The 27,941-nt window shown below is 40.3% G+C and overlaps 1 long non-coding RNA gene across 1 annotated transcript; it reads right to left on the bottom strand.

The window, feature by feature from the left end:
* Nucleotides 1–3: 3 nt before the first annotated feature.
* Nucleotides 4–26,997, bottom strand: LOC115598476. The gene is made up of 2 exons (XR_003987682.1): nucleotides 26,669–26,997; nucleotides 4–538 (listed from the first exon to the last, which is right to left on the bottom strand). It is a non-coding gene; the product is annotated as an uncharacterized LOC115598476 (long non-coding RNA).
* Nucleotides 26,998–27,941: the final 944 nt, after the last annotated feature.

The raw sequence follows: 27,941 nt of genomic DNA, 5'->3' as shown, positions 1-27,941 counted from the left end.
TCGTTCTTTCTCTGGTTTTTTTTTCTCTCGTTATTTCTTTTTTATTGTTATTATTTTTTTAATCCGTGGTGGATTTCATCAAAGCTACAGCTTACATAATGGCAGTTGTTTTCCCCCAGACCAAAAACCAAACCAAAAGGAAGAGGGCAGAGAGAAGAGATTAGCTTGTTACTGTGTGAAAAAGTCTTGTTAAATTAATTGTGCTTCAGCCTTCGCTGCCTGCAGGCAGTGCTTTTATGATGTGTTAATATAATACACAGTCAACTCTGATTAAACAACCTGTCAATACTCAGCAAAGTTTGTTGTCACTCTTAATGGCCGTTTTAGCTTGCCTATTTGCATGCCTTCTAGTTTACAATGTTGTGTAAATATACACAAAGATGATCACAATGAGGTTCAGAATTGTCCCAATAATTCCAAGCATTGCCAAGATGGTTTCTTCTTTGCTTTCCTTTTCTTGACTGCCTTTATCTTCTTCATTTCCACTAGTGATTACCATCTTGGTGGCCAGTTTCTTTATCCTCCCTTTCAGGATAACCTAGATTCAGAAAGGAAAACATTAAAACAAAACGTTAGTGTGAGTTTCCAAGCTCATATTAAGAGTGGAGCCAATTGCAGAATTTTTTCCCCCTAAAGAGTTATATTAAGAATTCACTTTAAAATATTTACTATTTTTACTACGTATTTAGTAAATGCTTAGTTAAAACAGCAGTTCAATGAGCCTGTAGATTACTTCTAACCCTTCCTAACGCTCTATGCTTATGTGCCAAGGGATCGTTTGTAACATGTATCACTCAGCTGCAATGCTGTGACAGAACTGGTCAGAAATGTATGAACGAGGAGTGAGTTCCCCCAGCATCAATGGGGACCTTGCCTGCATTGGGACTGCCAGAGACCACCATGTCAAATCCCAGAGACCCTTGATTTATACTTGAGTACCAAGAAGCACGTGGACGAGGGAAACAAAACTGGGAAGACCTCATTTCTTTTTAATAGGAAAAACCACCAAAGACAAAGGCATTTTGTCTCCTGACAACAAGGGAAGACAGCAGTGAATTCCCAATAAATAATTCAAAATAAAAACAGAACTAAAATAACATCCATCTTAGCTTTTATTTTCCTCATTCTTAATGTAGGATGAAAAGTCACTTGCAGTGCATTGAGCTGAAATGTATCGATCTGCCAGCAGGGAGGATACAGCCATCTCCCAGGCAGCACCCCCAGCCCCTGAACCACTTAAAAAAGATGGTTCAAGAGAAGGACCAGCCCTCACTCCCACCACTGCTGGAGCCACAGTCAAAGAAACTCCTTTGGTTTTCCAGCCAGGCATCGAGACCTGGGTAAACATTTGCTTGTTCAAATTAGAAATTAATAAATTCTATTTATCTGTGCTTATCTAACGCTGCTAATTCTGATCTCACAGGCAAATTGGAGTGCCCTAGAAAACTGAAAAAGGCTGGCTAGCTTCCCAAAGCAAACTGATCTGCCAACAGCTGGGCTCAGGCAATGCTTAGCAGTTGTCTTCCAAGCTGCAAACCATACCCTGTGATGTTTCTGCTGCAGGAAGCAGTGGTAGGGTGTAGAAAAAATGCCACTGGCCTTTATACTTACACTTGCATGAGCATTTACATGTTTTACCTTAATGTCACCAAGTGATTCAGATTAAAAGAAAAAAACAAGGGAGTCAGTAACCTGAGGGTACCCATGACAGATGCAGGTCAGTGGGAACTTGTAGCAGCAGAAGGGCTTTGTCATATTTACCCCCAGCTGGGGTCCAGAGGAGGGATTGGTTGCATATAGAGGGTGCCCTCTCTGTCTTATTAATTGCCACCGTGCAGTCAGTTATATCTTAAGCAAATTGACTCAGGGAAGTCACAGGAGAATTCCTACCAAAGCCATTTACAATCATCTCACAGCCCAACCACATCAACTCTACACAGCATCAGACCACAAATCCATATCCCAAGCTATGATGTGCAGTCACTGCTTCACCCAGAAAGCCAGAAGTCATTTGGATATCATGTTCCTTTCCCCTTCACTGGAGAAAGTGGGAGATTTCCCCTCTGGCCAAATATTTGCACTTCATTGTTTACTTGAAAAACCAAGTGGGATCACAAATACACTCTAATAAAATCCCAGGCCTGTAATACCAGTATCCAAGGAGAGGGTGAAGCCCTTGCTGGCTGCTTTTGAGTCAGCACTCTGGCTCCCCCAGAAATATAGTCATACCCAAGCATCTTGTTAGTGAAACCCTCTGTCTCTCAAAAAAGCCAGAGAAGGTACAATGGGTCTCTCTACATCTCTACAGGGTTTGCACAGTTTCCCATTCACATCAACATAACCCCCACAAAACAGAGCAGAGCCCCAGCTGCATCCACTGACACTCTTAATGCAGGCATGGTGACTGCAGCACATGTGCCAGACAATCCTATTTCTAGAATTAATCTGAGCAGAGGCATCATGGATGCATCTGAACCCCTCTTATTAACCTCCCCAGCCTTTTCTTAGTAAATCCAAACTGTGCAGCATGAAGTTAGTGTCAAACTCTTTCCTGCAGGACATCAGATCCTAAAATTAACATCAATCTAAAAAGCAGTTAAATAATTCACAAAAGAAAAAAACATATCAAAGGCTATTAGATATAAAGACAAAGCCTCTGGCTGAGGAAATCCTTGAGTTGTGAATTTTTTGGAAGCTAATAAAGTATTCTGGGGAAATACCACCATGTCCTTGCCTTGTTATCCAAGTCTTTCCCAGGGCCCCATGACTGGTTACTGAGAGACACAGGGTCTCAGACCACACAGCCTCTGATATGATGCTTCACAATCACTTTTCTCCCTTTGCGAGGAGATATGGAGGGGTTTCAAATCCAAACACTGTCAGTGTGACTTAGGCTGCCATATTATTTCTGTTCCTCTAAGGGGACTTAACTGAGAGAGAAGGTTTTCAGTTTGATGCAGTGAAATATGCATGGAGAAGATGGTGACTGGGGCCATGATGAACATGAAGGAATAACAAGGAGGCACCAGCAGATGAGAGTTTATACATGGGCTGAGGCACAGTGTGATTTGTTGGAGGTCATTTCTGTTGCTTCAGTCATGCCTATGTGCATGGGCATTTGGCCCAACCAGTGATCTGATCCAGCCTGAGACTGAATGAGATGCATTCTTTTTGGATGAAACTACACCCAAAGATGTACTCCAAAAGCTCTTAATACACTATTAAAGCAATTTTAGTCTATGGAAGCAGGGGTCCAGACAAAAGTTGGTCTGAAGACAAACCCCAAAAACATATGTAGTGTGGACACTGGCACCATTAATTTCCCTGCAGGGATTGCTCCAGTGGGTCCACACTGCTCACTATTTTATACAACACCTAAACTGGGAGGGAGAAAACAACAAACTTGAAGAGGCATTTAACATTCAAACAGGGTAAGACTAGGACCAAATACAATTACATTAGTACTTTGCCAAATATAGCACTGTTGAAATCAAGGTAAGCATTGACTTTGAACTGTGAGGAGACCAGAATCAAAATTATTGCTCCATACTTAAGGACTCACCTTGCGACGAGTACTCTACTAATGGCAGACTCAAGCCTTTGACCTTCACAGACCTCATGCCCAGAGTGGTATTTTGGCTGGCTGGTGTTTGTGGGTGCTTTTTGCTACTGTGAAAATATTTGCTCTCAGTTTTAGTATAATTACCCAAATTAAGTAAATAGAAAATCTTCCGGCTTTCTGGGTAGCCTTTATTATTATCTTCTGGAAATTTCTTTAATTCATTTGACTTTGTTTCGTATTTTTGCACTTTCTTCCTTCTGTATTGTTCTGGTGCAACTTCCTGTTTTTCAGAAACATTCCTTTTCCTTACCCAGAAGTGCTGATGGAAATGCTGAGATAGAAGGAGTGGAGAGCACCAGACCTAACAGTTCTTTAATAGCAATCCCTCTTATTTAATTACTACTTTGTTAGAACAGTGCCTTCCTGCTACACCAAAATGAATGTATTTCCTACTTAGTTCATGATTAATCTAACATTAGCCTTTTGAAAAGATAGGTACTTCATGTATGTTGCACAAGGAAAAAAAAGAACAGTTCAGCGGTTAGGACAGTCCTTGCACCATTCATCTCCTTGCACTACTGCTGACATATTATATATATCTATGGGAAATATACTTAATCTCTGCCTCAGTTTCTCATCTGTGGGATTCCTTGAAGAACCACCCAGAAGTGAGGTCATACAAACACTTTGAAAAGAAAGATGTTAACATGAAATTTAAATCCAGCAGTGCTCTAAAATACACCCACTAGCATCTCCCAAATCTGGGGGACGTGTTGCACGTGACTGTCATTTCAAACAGCCCCCTGGACTAGACAAAGCATTGCTAGCAAGAGAAGATAATCCTTACTTGTCTCTTCACTCTCAGCATGAGCAGTGACTGAGCTAAAGATGACAGCACAGCGGCAGGGCTTTGGAAAAGGCAGCAGAAAGTGTATGTTTGGCACATCAAAGATACAAAGCACATGCCTTGCCGAGTACCTGCTCCGATGTAGCTGTCAGCTTTAGAACATGCTGGCACCTTGACTTGCTCTTGAAAATGTGTTGTAATCTTAAATCATTTCTCTTCTAAGTCATTATTCATGAGGTCCCCAAAGAGGCTGAGCGGAGGGTGCAGCCAGCAGAAGCAGAACTCCTGGGCAGCCAGTGGAGAGGAGAATGGTCTGGGTTCTGCCGGGGGCCCTCACTGTTCCTCCTGATCAGCTGGTGCTGTCATGTATTATCTGGCACTTTGAAAAACAAGAATGAAAACTCAAAAGCTCCCAGGGCTGGCTGTTCAGCCGGTACAAAGCAGCCTCTTCCCTGAGTTCAGCTGAGCCACTTCTGTTTACACTGGCTGAGGATCTGGCTCCTTGTATTCAATCTAGCTTGAATATCAGCGAGCACAAATTTTGTATTCTTTATCCATAATCACAGACAATCACCAGCCAAATTGTTTTGATATTTGAACTTGTTTACAGTCCCCAGGCTATTAACTGTGATGACACATTAAGAGATAAGAGAGCTTTAATTTTCTGAGTAGAGTTCCAGCCTCTGGGGATAAGAAACACACAGAGGAAACTTGTTTTGATTAGCAAACTGAAGAGGGCACAGAAATCATACAAAGCAGAGTGTGAGTTCAGATGCTGCTGGAGCTGACACCTTCCCTTATCTCCCAAAGAAGTGCTTGAATTACCAAGCAGGGAAGAGAGGCTCCTCGAGTATTTAACCCCACTTGAACATCACAGTCAAATAATTTTGTTTCTTTCCTCCTAAAAAGTAGTTTGAACCTCATTTTTCTCCATGGCAGACTTGGGAAAGTTGGGTATTCCACTAAGGTCCTAGACAGCCTCCAGGCAAGATGCTGAACAGGGCAGTTAAATGGATACTGCATTGCTGCTAGTGATGTGTGGGAGGAAGACAAAGTCAGGAAGCACAGACTGCTCATTAGCAGCTCTTTTTCTAAGGAATACATTGGAATGGTTTCATTTCTATCATGTCTTTAATGGCACAATCCTTTTGCCATTTTGCCTGGGTAAGGCCTCTCCTAAACTCTACTAACACAGTGTGGTGTCACCTATCACTCAAGAGCCTGCTCAAAGAAGTACTGGTGGGTGTAAGGACACACATTTGCATTTCTTTTAAAAGTCAGATTTCACAGAACTGAAAGGCAAAATACAATTAGCAGCAACTAATACACAGGAGAAAGCAGGTTACCTAAGAAGATGCTTGCCATAAGAAAAGGGAAAGGAGAGACAAGGAAAGCTACCCAGAGAGAGGAGTTTCATTAGAAGGAAAAGATCAGAAAGAGAAGGAATGTGAGCCAGGTTCAATAACGCTCTCAAGCAGCGAGCAGAGAGACAGAGGTGTCTGAAGTGAAGTCTCAGTGGAGAGTGGTCAAAAGCACTTGTGTAGTCTGCAAGTGGGCAAATAAGCCCATGTCAGGCTGCTGCTATGCTGGCAAGTTTTAATCAGTGGGAAATTCACACTATTTATAGCACTACAGCCAGGATATTTCCAAAGGTTTCAGTAATGTGCAACATCCTCTAGAATAAAGGTAAGCACTCAGCAGCAAAAAAGGTTACTCTGAGAGGGCAGAATTCAAAGAGGTAACGCACTGGAGGGCTCCGTCAGGGGGCCTGATCCAGTTTGCTCTGGGAGCTGTTTTTGTCTCCCCAGCAGCTCAGAACTCAGAAAAGGTAAAGGACTTGCAGCCAGCTTTACATTCTTCCTCCTCATCAGTGTCTCTGGAATCTTGCACAATAGTGAAGTGCTCAGGATACCTAACCTGTATTATAAAGAGACCAAATATTTTGAGCACAAGTATCTTTATCTTAGAAACAAAGCCATTCAGCTATCTGTAGCATGATGATCCATAAATACCAGGCTATTACTACCAGCGCTCCTTTTCCTGCCTTTGTGCAGGCTGTGTTAGCCAGGGGTTCACAAACAGCCTTTAGCTCCTCCATCTACAGCAAGCTCTGCCATACCAGGATTCATAAGGTTTCACAAGTCTTAGCCTGTGAAAGAAGCAAACCTGACTGAAATGAGAGTAAGTCACTCTTTAACCCACAGCCCTTTCACATTTGATACAAGATGCACTATGAAGAAAAATTAAGTCTATTAAAAAAAAAAAAAACAAAACCAAACCAAAACCCACATTGGAAGCGTTTTTCAAACACTTCAGTTTTTTCCAGCTAGGCCCAAGCAGCAGAGAAATTTCAGTTTAATTCTGGTTGGTTTATACTGGCCTGTTTTGTGTTCACAACCCATTTCCCTGACGCAAAGCATTCTGCTTGGTTACTTGGTGCTAATGCTCAGATGCTGAAGGGTTTGAATCTCAGTTGGTTCTCCAGCAAACATGTGCCATTTTCTTCCTTTCATATACTCTGTACTTCTTTTCAGACATTTGAGTCAAAACTCCCTCACACTCTTCCTGTGGCTAACTTCTAGCCCCCTCTCTATCAATAAGAATAAAGGAAGAATTACAGGGTCTATGCTTATTTTATTCACATAAATCCTTCTGCCATGTGTGCAAACGCACCGGTTCTAAAGAACACTGACTGAGTGTGGTCCATTTTCGGGCAATTAACTGCTCTGCTGCAATGGACAATGCTGAGAAATGAAAGTTGCATGGTGTGGACACAGTGCTGGGGAACTGATCTCTCAGGCTCCTTCCTCACACAATGTCTGTTGAGCTCCATCCTGCAGAGCCTGGAAAGACTCCTGCCCTAGAAGTGGCAGCTGCAATGGGGAAGAGAAACCAAACATCAGCCCTGAGCAGACCTTTTGTATCTCACAGCTGCACTCTCCCATCAGTGGGGAAGGAACAGAAAGGCAGCCACAGTGGAGATTCCCAGAACTGCCACATGCTCAGTGAAGGCCAAACACACTGCAGTGTTAGTGGGCATGGAAGCAGCTAAAGGGAGCTACACCACAGCCCAGCTGATCTGGCATCCCCTTGCCATGAGCTGATGCCAAAAGTGCACAGCATGCCTGTAGAAATGCTTACCCCATGACAACTAACTAGAGTCCAGAAAGCTGCAGGTCAAGAACTTCCTCTTTGGGTTTAATGACCCTTCATAACTTTGTTTTCTATGATTTGTCTAATTGCTGCTTGAACGTATGTTATTATTTCTTTTCTATGCAGTGTCCTCTAGTAATGAGCTCAAAAGATAATTAAGGGACATCTGAAAAGGTATCCACTTGTAATTTGAACCTGTTACTAATTTGGGAAACGTTGAGTAATTGGCTTTTTTTCTGCAGGCCACCTAGAATGCTGCATGTCTTGTACAATATCCCTGTAGGCATCTTTTTTCAAGACTGAAAATTCTCTGTCTAGTTATTTCCTCATACAGATGCCACTTCATGCTTTTGGTTATTTTTCTTGCCATTCTTGCAGCCTTATATAGTTGTATGAGAGGGCTCTGGAGCAACAAAGGACAAAATCTTACTAGGTTTCTATTATTAATGTGGACACTGCACTGAAGATATATTGTCCTTCCTCCAAAGATTTTATAATTTCTACATGCCAAGGTTGATAGAACCTTTTTCATCCAGAGGAAAAAAAGGAGAGAAAAACCATTAATGTGTCTCCCTCCCACACCCCAGAAACTATGACACAATAGACTTGAAGTTTCAATTCAGAGTTCTCTCTCTTAGTCCTTTGCACATCTTCCCTAAACTTAAAAAAAAAACCAACAGAAAAACAAATAAAGCTACCGTGGATACCACTGGGTGCTGGAATATTAATTTAAAAATAGCCCTGTTTAAAGTCTTAAAATTTGTATTTTTTCCAGATCAAAGTAGCAGGAGCTGATATGGTTATGTGAAAGAAGAAGATGCCGAAGTGTTTCTCTCTATCATTCCAGATTTCAGCACCTCATTTTCTATTTCAAGGGCATCTCCAGGTTTCTCTTTCAGGAGCAAAAATAGATTGAAGCCCTGTAAAAGAAAAAATACAATACCCAAGTCTCAGTGAAAGACAGGTCTCCATTATCTGCCAGAAGGCACATAACCTCTGTCAAAAGCAATTTGAAGATCTGCCCTCATTGCTGCATGTTGGAATGAAAACTGAGCTGCTTCAGAAGATTTTAAGAAATATTAAGAGATGGGAAAAAGTACACAAATTTTTATTTTTTTTCTGTATAATATCTCTAAATTCAGTTAAGGCCAGAAGACAGTTTGGTCTATAATGGATCTCCCTGTCTTTACCACAAAAGTGACCCCTCCTTATAAAACAAACATGCACCAGAAAAGGGTGCGGAAGCCTGAGGGATATAGAACTAGAGAGTCTCTAGAAAAGAGCTGGTTGTGGGTACAACCTAGAATCTTTCATTTCCAACTATACCTTTACTCCAAAATTTAATTTCAGACACTTTAAGGGACATTGCAAATAATTAAAACCACCTGACACTTTCTGGTTTAGGAAAGTTGTGCTCAGGTCTTTTTGTAACTCTTAAAAAGTATAACTATTTGGTCTGGGATGATGCATACCAACTGTTTGTCTCAGCGATAGCATTTTATGGCAAAGATTCGTTTTTTCTACTTACAGGAATGATGCTTGTAAACCAATCATTGTTTTATCCGTAAGGAAACCTGACAACATTTTTTCTGTACAATATTCAAGTATCTTCACTTCATTAGCAATTTTATGGTAGATGAGATATCCTGATATAAGTGCTGAAGAAGGTCTCATGCATCTGGAAATGTGTTTATTTTTAAGTGATTGGTTTTAAAAAGAAATTACCCTTTTTTCCCTGTTTAATTACCCTCAACAGGATGAAATGACATCAACAATTGTCACTATGAAAGTCTGAAGAGCAAAAGGTTCTCAGTTTGCTTTTCAAAAATAAATTCTTTGTGGTGTGTTTTGTTTTGTTTTTTCCATTATTTCCAAGGACCAGCCAAAAATTGCACAATTAAAAGTGATCCAAGATACATTCAGCCTCATTGTGTTCATGTGTTATCAGGTAGGTTTTAGCTAAGCACTGTTCTGTTTTCCAGATTCCAGCTTCAGTCAGGGCACAGTGCATTTGCCATAGAAGAGGAGAGAAAATTTTTTTTGCTTGTAGGATTCTTCTGGGTTTTTTTGCAGAATTTAAAAGATGGCAGGAAAGTGAGAGGAGAAGCAGCAGTCATGTCTGTAGGCATGAGATGTTGAGGAACAGGACAACTCATTCAAACCACACTTTTCAAAGTTGTTTATATTTCTGAGAGCCTGCCTTTGGCCTGGAGCCTTGAATATCTGAAAGAGGTGAGTAGTGGCCATTGGAGGGAAAGGCAATGGGTGCTGCAGTATGTGCTGCCACGTACCCTAAAAACAAAAATTACATCAGGGATTCACAGGTATGGATACTTGTAAACTTACTCTTTTTTTTTGCCTTAAGATACCAGCTGTATTAGGGAGCATTAATATCACGAATTGCTATTAAGGTACTGTAAACCTTAGTCAGTGCTTGCATGTGGGCAAGGACCTGCTCTGTGGAACACACTGGAATGCCCCAGCAGGAACTAATTTTGCCTTCACAGCAGAATCTGAGCTATGAATTGAAAAGTGATAAAAAAAATCAAGTATTGGACTCACAAACTGTGTCATCTATTATGCACACCAAGCGAGACTCATATCTTGGGTAAAAATAGTCTGTGACTGATGCACCTGTGCAAGGTGGCAAATTAATGGAGTAGAGACAATTTTACTTGCAGAATTTCTTAGCTTCAAGTGCTGAGCTGTGCAACCTTGATAATGTTCTTTTCACATACTGTTTTGTGTGTAATTATTACCTATATCAGCCCAAATTTAAAAATAGAGCACTCCGCTATTGAATGCCTCTTTTAGGACACAGTTGCAGGTGACTCTTAAAGGTGCCAATAACCTGCAATTCATGCTGAAGGCTGCTGGCACAACTACAGCAACACTATCCATATTCTGAAAATTTCAAAACCTCTTTCAAAAGTCCTGGGATGTGCACTCAAAAAAGGAGGCAGATGAAAATTTCTCGCCACTTTGAAAATATTTGACCTAATAAGATAAAAAAAAAAAAAACAGAAAATATGAGAAGCTAGTTTCTAAAACAAACTTATCAAAGTAGGATAACACTCCAAGCAACTAGCTCCCACACCTTTTATCATCAACATTAGTCATTTATATTGCAGCAGCATGTGGCAACCCCTGCTGACGTCTGGGCTAGAAACCAGACACAGAGTGAAAATGATGCCTATCCCAAGCAGCTTACAAAATTGCAACAGTATGGAGTATGGGAAGGGGGAGGGTAAAACTAGAAGGTTGAAGCAAGTTGCTGAAGGTCAATTTGCACAAACACAGAAGAGCCAGGAGAGCCAGGCCCTGGATCCATGGGAGCAGCTGCCCCTCTGGCTGGTGCTCAGAGGATGCAGGGCACTTGGGAGAGGCAGCAGCTCCACTTGTGCATGTCCCAGGCTCCTGGGGAAACAAGCTGGCTCTGCAAGGAGTAGCACTTTGGAAAATCACGAGTGAGGTGACACCTCATCAGGGCTCAGGGTAGAGTTCTGTGGCACAGAGAAGTGTGATTCAAGAGTGAAAAGGGCATGATTAACCCACAAAATGGGAAGGCCATCAGGATGGGCAGTGAAGAAAGAGTATGAGAAGAGTTAGATTTCCAGTCCCCTGGGTACTGGCACATTGTTGTACCAAGTGTTTGCTGGTGTGAGTTGTGGACATCAGAGAGTCACAAAATGATTGGAAGGAACCTCTGAAGGTCTGCCTTTTTCTCAAGCAAAGCCACCTACAGCCAGTTGCCCAGGACCATGTCCAGACACCTTTCTAATATCTCCAAGGATGGAGACTCCACAGGTTCTATGGGCAACCTTTGCCAGTGCTTGGTCACCCTAACAGCAACATAACTCCTGATGTTCAGAGGTTTCCTTTGGTCAGCAAAGGATGTCGCCTTGCATATGGAGCAAAGTCATTTGGATTAATTTTTGTCCTACAGTTTATTCCTATTCTTTTTAAAAATGCACAAATCATGTAGCTATAGCTCTGAAGAGATTATTTGCATATGCCTTCCAACTCTGCACAGTACTCCTAACTACCCCTGTTCTTTCTTTTTGTGCAGTGGGTATGGCACTATGTAAGGAACATATTTTGATATCTAATGTAATGCAACACACATATCACATTGCCTCAAGGTCACAGTAAATTGTGTGTGTTTATATGATGCATCTTGACATACTCTAATGTAGTGCCAGTAAATTAAAACAATGCCCATATAAAATGAGAATAAGATTGAGAACATAGGCACAAACCTGAAAATTTTCACTGTTTTCTTATCTCAAGAGTATTCAGTAGCATATTCATAATTCTTCTTAAGGATTGAGGGATATAAATGGATATTTTGTTACATTTTTCTTCAATGGACACCAAGCCAATATCTGTTCATAAAGTCTTGAGTAAAAATTCTGTTAAAAGGAAAGCTAATCTGGATTTATGCCACCAGAATGGAAAGCCTAATTTAACCCTGATTTTAAAAAAATGTAATATATTATTTAAAAATATTACTTGCAATAAAGAAGCTCCTAATAATAAATACAATATGCACAGTATCTGAATTATGCAAAACTGGCAATTGGAAATGAATGTGTGTAAGACTCAGTACCCTTAGAACACAGTGAGAGCACTGAGTACCACTGACATGGTGTGATAAGTAAATAAATAGCAACATGCCTAGAAACAGTAGGTTGGAATGCTTCCTTCAACTTAATTTTCTAAACAAAGTGTACATCTGTTATGACTTGTTGCCCAGGATATTCTTCTTGTTCACACAAACCTGTTTTCTATTCTAGCAGCTGTCATGATATCCCTATAGGAATGAAGATTTCTTGGTTAGGATGCTCACATTTGTAAAGTATCTATTTGGCTCTACTCAAATTTTTAAAGCCAAATCATCCTCTAGAGAGATGTTTATCCATTTCTTCCCTGTTCATGATCAACATCAAGGCAACATTAAGGAGTTCTGGGGTAAGGTGACTGGGAGCAATGAGAATAAAAAAAAAACAACAAACACAAAAACACAACACTCGTGGCCATGGACCACCTAAAATCCATGGAAGATGGCAGGCAGCCTTGCAGTGGAATGATGCTCTGTAGGCTCTGGTGAGAGGAAGATCTTTCACTCATAAAGCAAAATTTGGAAATAAGCACTAATCATAGAAGCAATATTCAAGTACTGGCAGTTCATGACATTTAAGGAAATTCTAATAGATAGGAAAAAAATGGATAATCCTGCATGACTCACATATCTGGGAATTGAAAGAATATTTTGATTTTTTTTTTAAAAAGAGACACTTGGACCAATCTTTCCCAAGGGCGATTTGAGGGCTAATATAAAAGGCTGAACTAAATATTAGTTCCAGTTAACCTGAAAATTCTCACCTGAATCATTCATATCCTAAGAAAAACCTATGGATTCACTTCACTATGTAGGAAAGAAATAGAAAGCTGCTTGATGGGCAGAACTCAGTGCTGGTTCAGTTCTGGACTGAAAGATGATACCTCATAGGGAGTACTCACAGACACTGGTAAATAATTAACCTATTCAATGATATCAGCATTCCTAGGTAGTATAATTTCAGAATGTATCCGTAAGGTAAATTAAACAGGTAGTTGTACTGATTAATGTTTAATGTGAAAGGGACTAAGACTATGTAATTTAAAAATTGAATGTCCAAAGTACTTTAAAATACAGTGTCACACTAGCACCCATCCAGAAAACCCGAGGCAGAGCAAGATGAAAACCTTTACCTTAATTCTTGAAGCTGCCCATTGAAAGTCCAGAGAATTGAATTCTTTTTAATGTTTCCAGAGCAGTACCCTATTTTTTTGGACCACATTGTCACTCTGGACCTTCTGGTTTAATCTGATTCAGCTCTGCTTCAGTTTATAATGGTTGAAATCTTGCAGCATAAGCTTTTTAACAAGTTTTTGCAGCACCAACAATTTAATTCATCTTAACAGAAACATAGAAATAGAAACAGTAAAATGTCTTTTGACCTTTGCTGTTGGCTACAATCAAAACCATGCAACAAAAAAAAGCAGAGAGGAAATGTAGGACATACACTCAAGACGATGAAAAAAAATGTTCTAGCATGTAACACAGTACATTGAAGAAAATATTCAAGAACAAACATCCTGCTGAAAAATATTATTCCCATAAGGCTGCAAGGCTCGGTGTCATCTTAGATTATGCACTGTACAAGTGCCAACCATAGGAGAAGACCCACCCACAGGCCCTATACTCTTGGGCAGGAGGTCACTAAACACTAGCAGTTGATCTATGGCTCTGAAGACTTCAAGAAGGGCCACAAAAAGAGGCCCAAATATGCCTAGTTTCTTTTTTCCATTTTTTTTTTTTTTTTGCTACTACACATTACATACTATTTTGCTGAAGATGATTAATAAAGCATTAAGAATGACACTGTCACTGTTGATTCAGTGTCATTCTTGCCACTTGTCTTGCCACTTTTAAAATATTTGGCCTAATAAGATATTAGGTCATCAATATATTAGGTTCATCATCATCATCATCAAGATATTAGGTTCATCAATATAAATGATGAATGAAAATAAATTAATGCAACTCTGAAAATTTTCCTTAAACTAAATTCCTCTTCATTTTCTCCTGCTACAGAAACCACCTTCAAAAGATACAGAAACCACCTTCAAAAGATTTCCCTTTTTTTTTTTAAGTCATTATTCTCCAGTGATTTCCCAGTTGGTGACTGCATTCACACAAGCCTGTCTAAGTTAAAAACCTCAAGCTATGTCCTATTTTGCTTATCCTAGCAATCTTTAGTTTCTTCCAAACATGACTGACACAGGTAACAACCTTTGGTCCTCTTCACAGGATTGGAACTTTGTGTCAAAATATTTTTATGCTGAAGCTGGAAACCCCATTGTGCATTCCATGGCTCTGATGGGGAACATCCTTTTGGAACCCAGAGACTTTTTCTGTTGAGTTCAGCATAGGCATTGCCTCAGTCACACCACAGATCTGGCTCTGCATCTCCGGAAGCCTTTTAAGTTGCAGTCTTATATGTGAACCATACTTTTCAGTTCCTTAGATCTCCAGATGCCAAGCATGCTCCAATAATTCACATAGGAAATCTGCACAGTGACTGGTGACTGAAATGCAGCCAGTTCTCGAGTGAAGCACAGGCAATTTAAAACCAAAGAGCCATGCCAAATGGCCCAGGGGACAGGAAGGGATGAAAACTTTTTCTGAAGAGAAAGAGTATGGCAAATTTATATAGGGAAATGCCTTATTCCATGAATCAAAAGACATAACCTTTCTTTGCCAAAAACTGGAAAGACTAAAAGCTCATAACTCTACATTAGTACAGCAATTGTATTAGCTTTCCTGTATTTTAAAAATCCAAGACAAAAGTTTAATGCTTCTGATTTTTTGTTTTAAATAGAAAGTGAGAGTTACACTAGACAAACCCCAGTTTAAATTTTCAGGAGGCCTGACAGCTGTTTTGAAGAAGAAAGCTTTTCACAGTACAAGCCTGTGGGTTGATTCTAACAATGGATATTTTCTTTCCATAGACCCAATATTTATATTCTTTTTGTCATTTGAAAACCTCTCTGGGGATCCATAAATCTGCCTGCATCATATTTACACTTGCTTCTTTTTCATGCCTATAATCAGACAAGGACCTATGGCAGCAGCCACAGAAAAACTGGACAATCTATTCTGCATCTGTTAGTAAGAAAGCCTCCAGCCACTTTGCCACAAGGTTTATCTGTTTCATGAAGAATAAATTAATTCTGTCAAATTTTCAGAAAGCTAAGGTTGGGCCAGAAGCATTTTTTAGCTAGTTTTTGAAACAAAACATTCAGAGGGTTCCCAAGTCTGTCTTTTCGAAGATCAGGACTCTCTTCAAGAGTCTCCCAATTCCTCCTTCCTTACTCCAGTCCTTTCTTCCCTGGAGCTTGCTTGGAGGGTGCAAGCCAAAGCAGGAGCTGCTGGCTGGCAGGGAGTGCTTGCAGGTAGCTTGCAGAGCAAAGCAGTGTGCTCGGGGGGGGGAAAGGAAGATGGATGTAGGCTGGTGGAGTCCTTCCAAGAGAAAGCTAAGGGTTGTACAATTCGGTTGTACAATTTACAGCTACATTCAAACCCCCACAAATAATCCAAGAATGAGGCTTTTTATGGAAACCCACTGGCAGTGTTTTACTTTGAATATAGCTGATTTTTGGACTACAAATGTCAAAATATCTGTAGCAATGTGCTGCTTCAGGCTGGCCTTGGAAAACCCTTCATAAAAATCTGTCAGTGAAGCTGGGTAACTTCCCTCCTCTGATAAAGTCATCTACTCTGGTCATGGTTGTGCTCTCTACATTCTCCCTGTGGCCAAATAAACATTACTGAGGAGAAAACCTGCATGACTTAAAAAGCACAGCACTTCACCACATGCAGGTATTTGCAAGTAATTAAGGACCAGAACAGCTTTCGCATAGATATCTGCATGCACATCTTGCTCTGTCACCTTGAGGCCTGTTCTACCTTCTATATGCTTCACATCCATTTAGCAGCAAACTCTTCCACACTGTACTTGCAATAACATTTTTACTGTATATGCTGTTGCCTACTGCAGGAAGGATGGTTGAGTGCCTGCAGCATCAGGTGGGGAATGGGGAGTCCGGGCTTCTGGAGTCCCTCCAGAGCAGGACATCTCCCTGAGCAGCTGAGAAGTTGGTCAGCATGACAACTTGGGTTCTGAAAAACATTGTCTCCACCCCTCCTGCTCTTCAGCACTCTCTTTGCAGGTATGTGCTGCCAGAAGGATGCTGTGCAAAGCTACAAAACACGTCAAGCAGAGGATTTCCAATTTCCATCTTGTGAAAGCACCGTGTGGCTGCTTCTCCTTCATGGCTGCCAAATGGCAATTGCTACCCAAGAAAACTGGGAAAACTTTGCCTTTGCACATTGCCCTTTCTCAAGAGCCATAATCTCTGTTGCCTTCCTTCTGTTTCCTCATTCCTGACTTCTTTAAACTTTTTTTTGTTTGTTTGTTTTGAGGGGGAGGAGGCAGGGGGGTGGTGATGTAATTTTGCTGTCAAAGCTTTAAACACTAGAATACTGCTAGTCATCTAATCAAAGGAAGATTTACAGGTGTTTGGCCTTCATTATTTTGTTAGAACTTTATACTTTAACAGCACAGTAAACAAGGTATTTTAAACCCTCAACATGAATTATAAAATCCTCCTGTTCTGACCTGCAATCACTTATGACTAATATCAGCTATTTCTCTGCTGCAGTCACAGGACTGCTTCCCACATCACCGTGCCTGAGGTATCTCCCACACAGCCAGAGGGGTGCCTAAGTTTCTGAAAAAGTACAAAGGGCCTGCACCCTCAGGAGGAGCAGCTACTTGAAAGCATAGCCACAGCCCTGCTGCACCCATTAGGTGTACCCTGAACCCCATACCCTGCCATATTTCCTTTGCATTAATACAGCTAGATCTCTGCAGGCTGGGTACCTTTATACAGGTAGCTTAGTATGAGTGTAAACAATCACCCTAAATGGAGATAGTCATTTTATGAGGAGGAAGAAATCAGTTCCTTTCATTGTCAATCATTTCCACAGAGTTTCAGGCTTACAAACACTGTTTGAGTGAAACTAAGCAAGACGTGTGCTAAACCTTGGTGATTTCCAGTTGCAGGGCTGCTCTGCCAGTACCAGTGGAGATCTGCATGCAAAAGCAATGTGCAGAGACACACATTATCCTGTACATTTGCTTAAGCCCTAAATATGTGGTAGATAAATATCTGAAGCATTAAAAGAATGAAAAGAAAGTTTCAGGTAAAGAAATGAAATGCAAAGTCACAATCTCCAAATTTCCTACTACAGCAACTCTTACTGGGGGTAATGATGGAACCAGTGGTGTGAGCCAGTTGCAGAAGAAAGCAGTGGCACAAATTCTTGCTGACTCCATCAGGTACAGATTTAGGCTTTGAAAGCAAAAGTTGCCCAGGCAAGCAATAGTGGCAGAAACAAAAAATATTTTTTCATAACTTAGTCACCCAAATTGCTAGCACGGGTATTTATCCCTTATCCCTGTGTTAGTCCCAGAAAATGACCCACGTGCTAAGTTATCAGCTCCAGCTGTCTCAAAAAGAGGATGATGTGACAAGATTCACAGAAATTCCCTTTCTTTTGGCTGTCCTACTGTCATTTAGTAGCAGCTTGTACCAAGAACAGCCCCTGCCTCATGCTGCAGCATTGCTTTCTAGCTTAGGTATTAAAGAAAAAGTATAGATACAGCCACAGAGACACCGGGAAAGATCTGTGGCACTGATCATCTGCACTGCAAAAAGCACTAAAGATAATTAAAGTATTAATAATTCAAACCAATTATTAATATAAAAATCCATGAGATGCCAATAGCTGGGACCAGGTAGGCAGTAAAGTTCACAAAAAACAGTGAAACTAATTACTCACCTTTGAGACACCTGCTGTTGTCCTGTGTGTTTGCAGAGTTACTTATAGAAGTTGCATTCACTTAGAAGTTAATTCCCTAGAAGAGGCTGAATTGTTTGTACAATATCTACCACTGTTAGGCCCTGATCTCAATAACTGGTAATATCTGCAATCTATGGGATTTCAAGCACAACCTCCACTTGTAAGCTTCACATTCTCAGAGGGGCTTGCAGCTGTTCTGAGCAGATGCAGGTCCTGCAGGTGCAGCAGGGCCAAATCCTGCCAAAGGTTCACAGAAGCAGCTTCTGCTCAGCTTTTTGCCACCACCAATCAGAGCACCCAGCTCTGCTCAGCCTCATTTCTTTCCAGATGTCCTTCAGGACCCAAATTGCACAAGTGCTGTAACAGGTCCAGGAGGTTTCCTTCAAAGGTTGCACACAAGCTTAAATCAATGTATTTATTGTAATCTAGGTTATATGAAAAAGCATCAGCCTTACATTATTTGTGCTGCATCACCCAATCAGTAAGCTGAAGGAAGCAAGGCCAAACCCTGAGAGGGTTAAGCTACTCAAGGTATGTCAGCAAATGTCATCTGAAAGTGTAGACATTGTTTGGCATATATCTTAAACTGTCAGGAGGAGCAGCCAGTGAGCAATGCAGTACTTGACCTGTCAGCATGATACAGATCATTTACATAGCTTTTTACAAACATTAGCAGATTAATCCTCACCTTGGGACACACAAGCAAGGTTCAGATGAACAGATCTGGAAGCTGATTCACACAGTGGCTGTAACCTGATTTCCAGGAGAACTCAGCATCTTTACATCTTATAAAAGCACAGGAGGGAATGGGACTTCATACCTCCAGACCGGGAGACAAAGAAGTGTGAAGCAGATAGTAGCTTTGACCCAGCAGTTTGTGTCTGTGAGGAACTTAGGCAATGGTAACTTTCTTAAATTCAGACTTCCTGGCTCTTCTTCAATTCACACTGGCTGTGACAATCCCAAGTAGGATGGTAGCTCTCAGCCCAGCACAGAAGACACGGGAGTATTCATGTGCAAAGCGCTGCATTTCACACCTTAAATGTAAAGCAAATCAAGCATCTTTTTCACATGGGTAAAAGTTGAGTCTTGTGCACAAAGCTGGGGCTTTGCATTGAGAAGCAGTAAGCATCTGTGATGGCTACAGCCCACAAGATCATATTGACAGAGCTTGTACACCAAGAGAAAAAGAGGGACATGGATACAGCCCATGAGGCCATGCTAGCTCTTCTGTTTAATCACCTGGGAGACATAATTTTGCACGCACCATTTATGTAGCTGAGGGGCCTGTCAGTAGCATCACCAAGGGCTGAGGAGTTGCCCATAAGCCACAGGGGACAGGGAGCTCAGGTCCCTGGAGAGGCAGGACAGGGAGTGATCCTACAGCTGAGTCTCTTTGCAGGAGGGGTGTGCATGGATGTACTGAAGGGGTGAGAGGGTCCCGCGCACACACCAGGGACAGATGTACCCAGGTACACTGTCATGGGGGCTAGTGATGTGTGCTCACATAGACTTGGATAGACACAAAAAGGGGATAAAGGAGGATCAGTCTGTACGTGCATCTGCTAGAGATGTGTGAGCAAGGAGGACATCCCACTGGATTCTTAAGATATACAGGAATTCATGTGTTGTTACTTGATACAAAAGTTTGGGATCTAACCCTAAAGAGATGATATCAGGAAGGCCTTCTCTGTTGTATGAAGGAAATTGCTTATTGATCCTGTCTATTTGCATCATATTTACACTGTACTACTCCCATGCTTTACCTGCAGGGATTCAGAAAGGTTGTTTCTCTCTTCATGCACCACTTCACTTCTGCAGGGACATGCTGCACCTCCCCATGAGGCTCCAGAGAAGGGCCATGGGTAGAAGCAGGCTGTGAGGGAGGGAGCACTGATATTTCTGATGTTAAAATTCCCATGATACTCATTTGGTGTGCCTTCTTCCTGTACTCATAAAACTATGACACCCAGATGGGAGATCACAAACAAATTTTGAAACAGATTCAGCAAAACTATTGTAGGATTCTCTCTGTACTGCATGGTCTACTCTATTTTTTATTCAAAGGAATTTAGTGAGGCTTTTGATCTGTTTCTTCTTGTGAAACTTTGCAGATGTGACTTGTGGTCTTTTACTTGCTGACTAAAATTCAGTGAGGAAGACTCAAAATTTTTTGTGGTGAGAATGAATGGATGGCGCAAATGCTCTGTGGGCCTTTCTGCACTACACATCCATTGCATGTTTTTCAGTGTGGAGACAATGACCAGAGGCAAAGATATCAGTGATCCTTTCCAATGCAATTAGAAAACACGTGAACAAATGTAGAGTTTGAGAGGATAACAAGTAGGAACAGAAGTAACAGATCAACCCTTTCTCAATCAGCTCTGATATGCTAGAGATATTAAAACCACATTACAAGGTACATCATATTGCACAGTCAGGATGTTCCCAGTGACCTGACAGAGTAAAATACCTGAGCATTACATGAAGTCATATTAAAGATGCTGTTCCCTTTATTCTGAGGTAACAAAATCTCAGAGTGGCTCCAAAGGAGTAGGTACAATGTAGACTGTGACATTTCCACAGCAGTGTTTTGAGAAAGCACCTGGCCATGCCAAACCCCAAAGCATTTTGATAAAACATAAAGCATTTGCTATGGAATGAAAACACAGCAACCCAAACCAAATGGGTATGACATCAGAGAAACAGATGACTCTTCCTAAGGAATGCTTTGTTTTCCAGCTATGATTAATATGAAGAGAGAGCAAGTACAATGTTCAGCAGCACAGAAACAATACTATCCTAAGGACCATTGTGGTCATCCATTAAGAGCCACTTTAAACAGAGCCTTAAAAAGTCCTTCCACAATCCCATCTTCTCCAGCTAGGTATTTTGTATTGCTGCTACATCCAGTGAAAAGTTACCTTTGCTGTGAGTATCTGAACAAACACCTTCTAATAAGTTTTTGGTTTAGACACGAAGTAAAACAGAAATTCCAACAGCACATAGGTCTTAATAAACAGGCTTGTCGTTTACTTTCTCATCCAAAAAATTAAGTGGATTTGTTTCAAGCATCAACCTTGTCTTTCTTGAAGGAAAGTTTCTGGTATTCTTAACATAGTTCAGTAACATCTCACTTTTCTGAAAATATTTCTAGGTTTTAGGATGCCCTTAGTTTTCCTGTCTTAAAAAGTAACTAGGGTCCAAATGGTACGTTCTTAAACACCAGCATGAGTTTAAACACTTTTATATATCCTGATATCCAAGGTCCATTGCAAAAATTGTCATCTTAACTGGAAGAGCTTTTCAGAACCTCTTTTTTTCTATTTACAGAAAATATTAGGTCTAGTTTAGGACAGAGGGTTAAGGTAGGCTGTGAACAACTCTGTGCATAATCACTGTTTATGAAAATAGAGTGGAGGTGATTCTCCTGCTGCCTGAGCCCTGTGCACTGGAGAACAGCACTTTGAAGCAAATTATGTAATTGCTCCTGATAAAGAAGTGTCTATTGACTGGGGCATTTCTTTCTAACCATTTTCCATTGCAGGACAGTAAAAAGTTCACATCAGAAAAAAAAAAAGAGTGCACTTGATGCAGCAGGATGCATTTTAAGTTCCTTTCTTATGATTTCTTGGGAATAGAACACAAATGAGATGAGTTTTCCAGTGGAAATACTGCTTTTTAATCAGACTTAGATACTTCCACATCAATTTGTCATTGGGTAATTGGGTAAGTATGGTAGCTGTCAGCATCCAGAGGTGTGTCACATCTGGAGCTGTATAACTAGATCAGAGTGAGGCAGAAACCCCTTAATATTCTGGGATATTCTGCTGCAGATGTTTCAAAACTCTGGCAAGACTCTTTGCAAAAAGCTTTTTTGCTTCTTGACGTGTACAAAATTTTCCTAGGTTTGTATTGAAATGCCAAGGCATGTTTCTTTTCCCCAACTTCAGCCATAATTTTATCTACTAAGTACATTTTGAACAAACTGTCTTTTCTTTTTGCATAAAGAGGATAAAAAGCTGAAAGATTACCTTGGACAGAAGAGGCATCCTGAGGTTAATAAGAATCGCTGTTAGGTATCATATTCTTTGTGTCATTTTTTTGTGAATAAGTGCTGGATTCATTATGGTGTGAATTCTAGATAATAAATCATTAGTCTTTTTATGTTTTAATTGGATATTTTTTTATGTGTTGAAATTTGACTAGTGCCCTCAAAACTATTATATACCCCCAGAGCTATCCCCTAAATCCTGACACCATAAACAGATACACATGTACATCCCCCAGAACTTGCATTGCAGGTTCAGGATATTTCTAGTTAATATTTTTTTGTTTTATCAAGAATTTCCTTGTCCTGCATAGTATAGAAATTGCATAAGTAATGATAACATTCAAACAGAATGGCTTGAGAGAAAAAAAATTAGGACAATTGTGTCAGACTGGAAAGGAAGTATGCACCAATAATTCCCTTTCACATTTGATACTTCAACTAGTATTAACTTAAAAGTCCAAATGCAAGTCATTAAGCAAAAAAATGAATTAAATGAAGAGCAACCTTGCAGTGATGAAATTAGAAAAAGGACATTTGGGTTCAATTTTGAACTCCTCCCTTGCCAGTGTAGCTTTGGGCAGTCTCCTTGTTCCTCAGTACCTTATCTACTTAATAAGGATGCTAATACACCATTAATTCTGCTCCTTGTCTGCATGCCTTTTTAAGGCCTCTTGAAGGTTTTTGTAGTAGAAACAACTTCTGGTATCCATAAAGCTCTCAGTAAAATGGAAGCCTGCTTTTTGTTGCAGACACAAGAATGAAAGGAAGGAATCACAGTAAGAGCTTTTGTCTACCACAGACCTGGTAAAAACTGCTTCTCAGTAGCTAATATGGGCCTATCTGATCTGTAGTGCTAAAGATGCCCTTTCAGAGAGCTTCTAATTCAAGAGCTGACTGTGAGAGCCAATAAATATTAAGACAGCTACAGCAGATAAGGTCAAAAAATATACAACAAAACATTTCCCTGTCAAAAAAATAAATAAATTTTAAAGTGCTGAAAATTTTCACGGAGAAAAATAGATAAGCAGATATCAAACCCATTTTTTATAACAAATTAAAAGCCTGATTAAAAATGTTAAAATGAAATGTTGTGTCATTTTGAAATCAGTATTTCCATACATATGGATTTTTGGAGCTTGTAATTTTTAAAAGCTGTTAGGCCTTATCAATTTTTTATCCTGGTTCATGAAAAACAAAGATGCTGATCTACTGAAATTTCTTGTCAGATAAACATTATTTCTGTGGCTATTTATGTTTAAAACCCAAAAGTTTAAGACTCAGTTGATTTTTGCAGGCCTTTCAAAAATCAGGTTTTTGTTGGCTTTTGAGTTAACACAGCTCAAGGCATTCCAAGTACAGGAATTGCTTATGTGTTGTATTATTAAAATACATTTTTCTTGACTAGGAATAGTTGATGCAAGTGTGGAAAGTATTTCCACTCTTCAGTATAAGCTCTAATTCACATGGTTTATTTAAAGAACCAGTTCAATGGATTGAAATTTAATGCATGTGTTTTTAGCATCAGAACTTTACCGAATCGTAACTTAAAATGAAAGGAAATTCCTCATTTTACTTGCTTTAGAATTGACAGAGAAAGCCAAATAAAGATGTTGTGCAAATGTTTAAAGTAAATGTTAAAAAATGTCACTACAGAAGGAGTTCTAAGTCACAGTAAATCATTGACAGACATGTCTGACAAAGGCAATGAGCATCCTGTATCATCATAACGATCTCTCCTCAAATCACACAGTCTTTAGAAAATAATCCACTATTCTTGCTACATATGTGTTGCTATTATAGGGATAAAATAAATAAATGCACCTATTGCTGCATTCGTGTACTGGATAGATTTTAAAGTATTTTTAAAAAATGCTTGCTTTTTCCAGTATTTTTCTTTCTTCCATTGTGCATAACTTAGTGCAACAAAAAAATTCCTCTGCACTGTATTTTGAAAAGGAACTGTTCTTTACAAATTACAGGGAGGGAAATTATACTTGTTATGTAAGAATATAGACCTTTATAAGCATGAAAAATTGCACAGCAAAAGCAATTTATGCTTCCTATTTCAATATGTATCTATATTCTGTATGAATTTACTACATTTACTACAATTATGACTTCCTATTGTATTTCTATACAGTAAAGATTAATATGCCCATGGATGGAGTAAAAAGCTGAACATCATGTATTAACTAAATAATGAACACATGTAATGTAGTAGAAAGCTTGGCACATATCCTTAACCTAATAATAGTGAGTATGCTTAAAAGATCAGTGATATTTAACAGGATTTTTTTTTAATGGGTTGCAGGAAAAATTGATAACACCTACTCACAAAAATAAATAAGGCAATGAATGATTCTAATAAGAAAACATTTCTCTGATTTGGAAACCACCAGCAGATGTAAACTTTTGCATACTCTGGTAATTCTTCACTAACAGTGCATCTATATCGTCGCACATTCTTTAAGAATGTAATTAACCTATTTTTCTTGTCCTAATTACAAGGCAAAAAGATTCATGTGGCTAAAAGGAAAGATGATTTTGTTTAGAAGGGAAACACAAATTATGCCTGAAGCCTAATAAATCTGTTGCCATGACAATCAAAGAGCCTGGTCTTATAAAATCCTTCATAATTTATTCACATGAGTAGTTCTTACTCATTTGAGTTGTCCCATTGATTGAAATAGAACCGTTGATGTGAGGAGAGATTTGCAATGGGAAAGCTGAATTTAGGATGCCATCCATGTTCACAAAAAGAGCAGAAGGGAACACTTCCACCAGTAAGAGCTTCTTTCAACAGTGAAGATTGGAAGGTGACATTTATGGGTTTTGTTGTCCTTCCTCAGTTTTCCTCAGTGGTTTGTATATTAGTCACACATTTTAGATATCATAATACACAAAAAATCTACTTTAATGCCCATGTATGCATATTTTAAACCTTTACTCCTAAAACCAAAGCTGGTTCCGCTGAACCATACTGAAAAATTGTTACACTAAAGGAATGTGTTTGTTTCATCTCTGTTTCCTCCCACTGCAGTGATTTGAAAAAGCTGCATTACCATATTGTCTCTAAAAATTGTCTTCTAGAGTCCTTCATCATACAAGGAGGAGATGCATTAGGAAATACTATAAGTCCATCTTCTGAATAGTATTTAAGCTGTGATTCCTGTTAATGAGTCCTGGTGTGGCCTGGACCGGCTATTTTGCTTTGGCTCTTTGCATCCCTCTCACCCTCAAAACCTGCTGCCAGGATCCCATCACCTCCACACCCAACTCGACAGCTGGTGACAACCTGCATACAGACCTGCTCCTGCTCTGTTTCCAACCCCATCAAAAGCAGCTGGATTTGCAAGTGATTACCCTCAGAGCAGAGGGTACCTTACCCTTACCAAAGTTTGCACCTCAAGAGGCACTCAACTTGCCCTCTTCCAAGCTCACTCATCACCCAGAATGCATAAGAAAATATATGTATTTTGCATCATGACTCTTGCATCTTTTAGTTCATCCCTAATTTCTGGAAGAGAAAATCAACAAGCAAATCAGGCTTTCTGGTTTACACACCAAAAGCTAACCTGTTCCTCCACCTCAGTACACTCACTGTACTCATATAATGCCTGATCTGCCTGGCACTTGCCTGAAAATGACCCTAATTTTTGATAAGTTGGGCTGTTCATGCCCCTAGCACCTTTCACCCAGGAAGATGAAAGCACATTACAGTTTTTAATGAAAGATACCTTGCAACTACGAAGCAATTTATAATAATTCTCAACATCCTGTTAATACATGACAAAACCTACTTAATATGAGAACATTTTGTACTGGGTTTGCTTATTTTATGACTTGGGTCATCAAGAGTAATATATTCATAATTCACAGTGGTCATTTTTTGGCTTTCAGACATGTGCAAAACATATGCCTCCCCTGTATCTAAAACACAGCATCCAACTCTGCATTTGGTATTTGTTTCATGTGGGAAACAAAATAAAGTAAATCTGTACCTGTAGATCTTGCAGACATTCAAAACCCTTCTATAGCTTTTTTTTTAAAAAAAGATCAGATAATACTTATTCACAACTATGCTTATATTGATACAGGATTTCTTTTACCTTCTCTGTTTGCCTTCTAGTGGTCAGTGCACAACTGATGTGCAGGGCAGGTATAGCACCATGACCCCAGAGAGACAGACAGAAAAAGAGGGGGCAGGAGGAAGGAAGTGAAGGGAGGGGAAAGGAGAGACAAATGTAAAATCAAATGATAAAACATCCTCTTTGGCATGGAAATATGTGCAATACAGCTACTGATGTTATAGTCCCAGTGCAAATGGCAGTACAGGTGTGCACAAACACACACACACATACACACACACCCTGTCACAAAGCAAGGGAGAAAGACAGAAGCGATCATATAAAGCTGCTGCAGTATTCAGGACACTTGCTCCTGGAAGCACCCGTACAAATAAACATCCTCTCGTTACCTTTCTATATTTTTCAGTTTTCATTTGATTATTGCTATTCTTTTTAGCTCTCACCACAACAGAAATATGGTTATTGTTAAAAGAAAGGAAAAAGGCCTTACCATGCAGTGCATCAGGAAGAGATGAGAAGCACAGAGCATGCTGCAGAGATTAAGCTCAGCATGGCATTCAGATATCCTTTGGAATTGAAGAAAATTGTCCAACCCATTCTTCCTAACAAAGCGGACAAGTTTTCTCTAGGCTTGAATTTTTCACCAGAAGTCAGATCCTTACAGTGCATTATATTTTCTTCTTCAGGAGATATATTTCCTCCAGTTAAGTTTCAGCTCCGCAATGCCATTTCCAATCAGCTCTGAGAAGTTCTTCATTCCCAGATTCGTGGTGTCATCAGAGAGACTCCAAAGAAAATCAAGGAAAGAAAGAAAAAAGAAAAAAATACCTTACTGAAGCCCTGAAATTACTATGCAGAAAAGGAGGAGAAAAAACAAACAAACAAACAATAATCCCTCATTTATTCTATTATCCATGTGCTTCACAACAATCAGTACTACTTCTTTGGTCTCATATATGCCACGCAGATTACTTATAATAAAGGAAGAAGCAAAAACTTTCCCAATTCACACATGATGCATTTTCATTACTGCTGCTCAACTGTGCACTACCAAACAACCCCTTTTATCCCGAGGAATCTCACAAAATGTTTCACAAAAACATCAGCTGTCCCCTTCCCTGCCCAAAGAACACGAATATCAGAATTTCTAGGATAGTATTGGAGAAGCTTGACAACTGCCCCCAAAATAAAAATTAGATCTAAAAGCAAAACCCTCCAAGCAGAAGAATTCTTGAGCAAGGAGATACCTTGCCTGAGGGGTTTGGGGCACATGTACTAAGTCATCAGAGAGAAGGAAAAAGAGAAAGAATGGTGCTAAAGGGGGTTTGGGAAGGATGGGCTGGGAACGACTGGGTGTCAGGCGGGAGTGGGATCCTGAGTCACCCTCAGCCTCCCGCCTTCTCGCTGACAGTAGCTCGGGCTTCCCCTGCACTTTCTGCAAAGCATATTAATTGATTCTGGTTGCTGAGCAACTAACTCTGGGGAGCCACATCGACAGCTCCGGCACCGGCTTCAGCAACAGCAGCAAGGAGAGGGGACGCTCTCCCCGCCTCCCGCCTCCTCCCGGGCTTCTCTCACCCTCCCCGGGATGCCACCAGCTGCTCTACAGGGAAGCTTTGCCAGGGAAAGGGAAAAGCCCCCTTAGAGCAGCAGGGCGAGGAGGGGAGATGCTCCCCTGTGCGGCGCTGGCAGGGCTGAGGCAGCAGCCCCACTTCCCTCTGCAGCCCCTTGGGCATCGTCCCCCCGCCCCTCTACCCCCGGGG

The sequence above is a fragment of the Calypte anna genome, chromosome 5A, assembly GCF_003957555.1.
Source record: "Calypte anna isolate BGI_N300 chromosome 5A, bCalAnn1_v1.p, whole genome shotgun sequence".
Lineage (NCBI taxonomy): Eukaryota > Metazoa > Chordata > Aves > Apodiformes > Trochilidae > Calypte > Calypte anna.
Note: the sequence above shows the minus strand (reverse complement) of the source record. Positions and strands in the feature narration are given on the sequence as shown.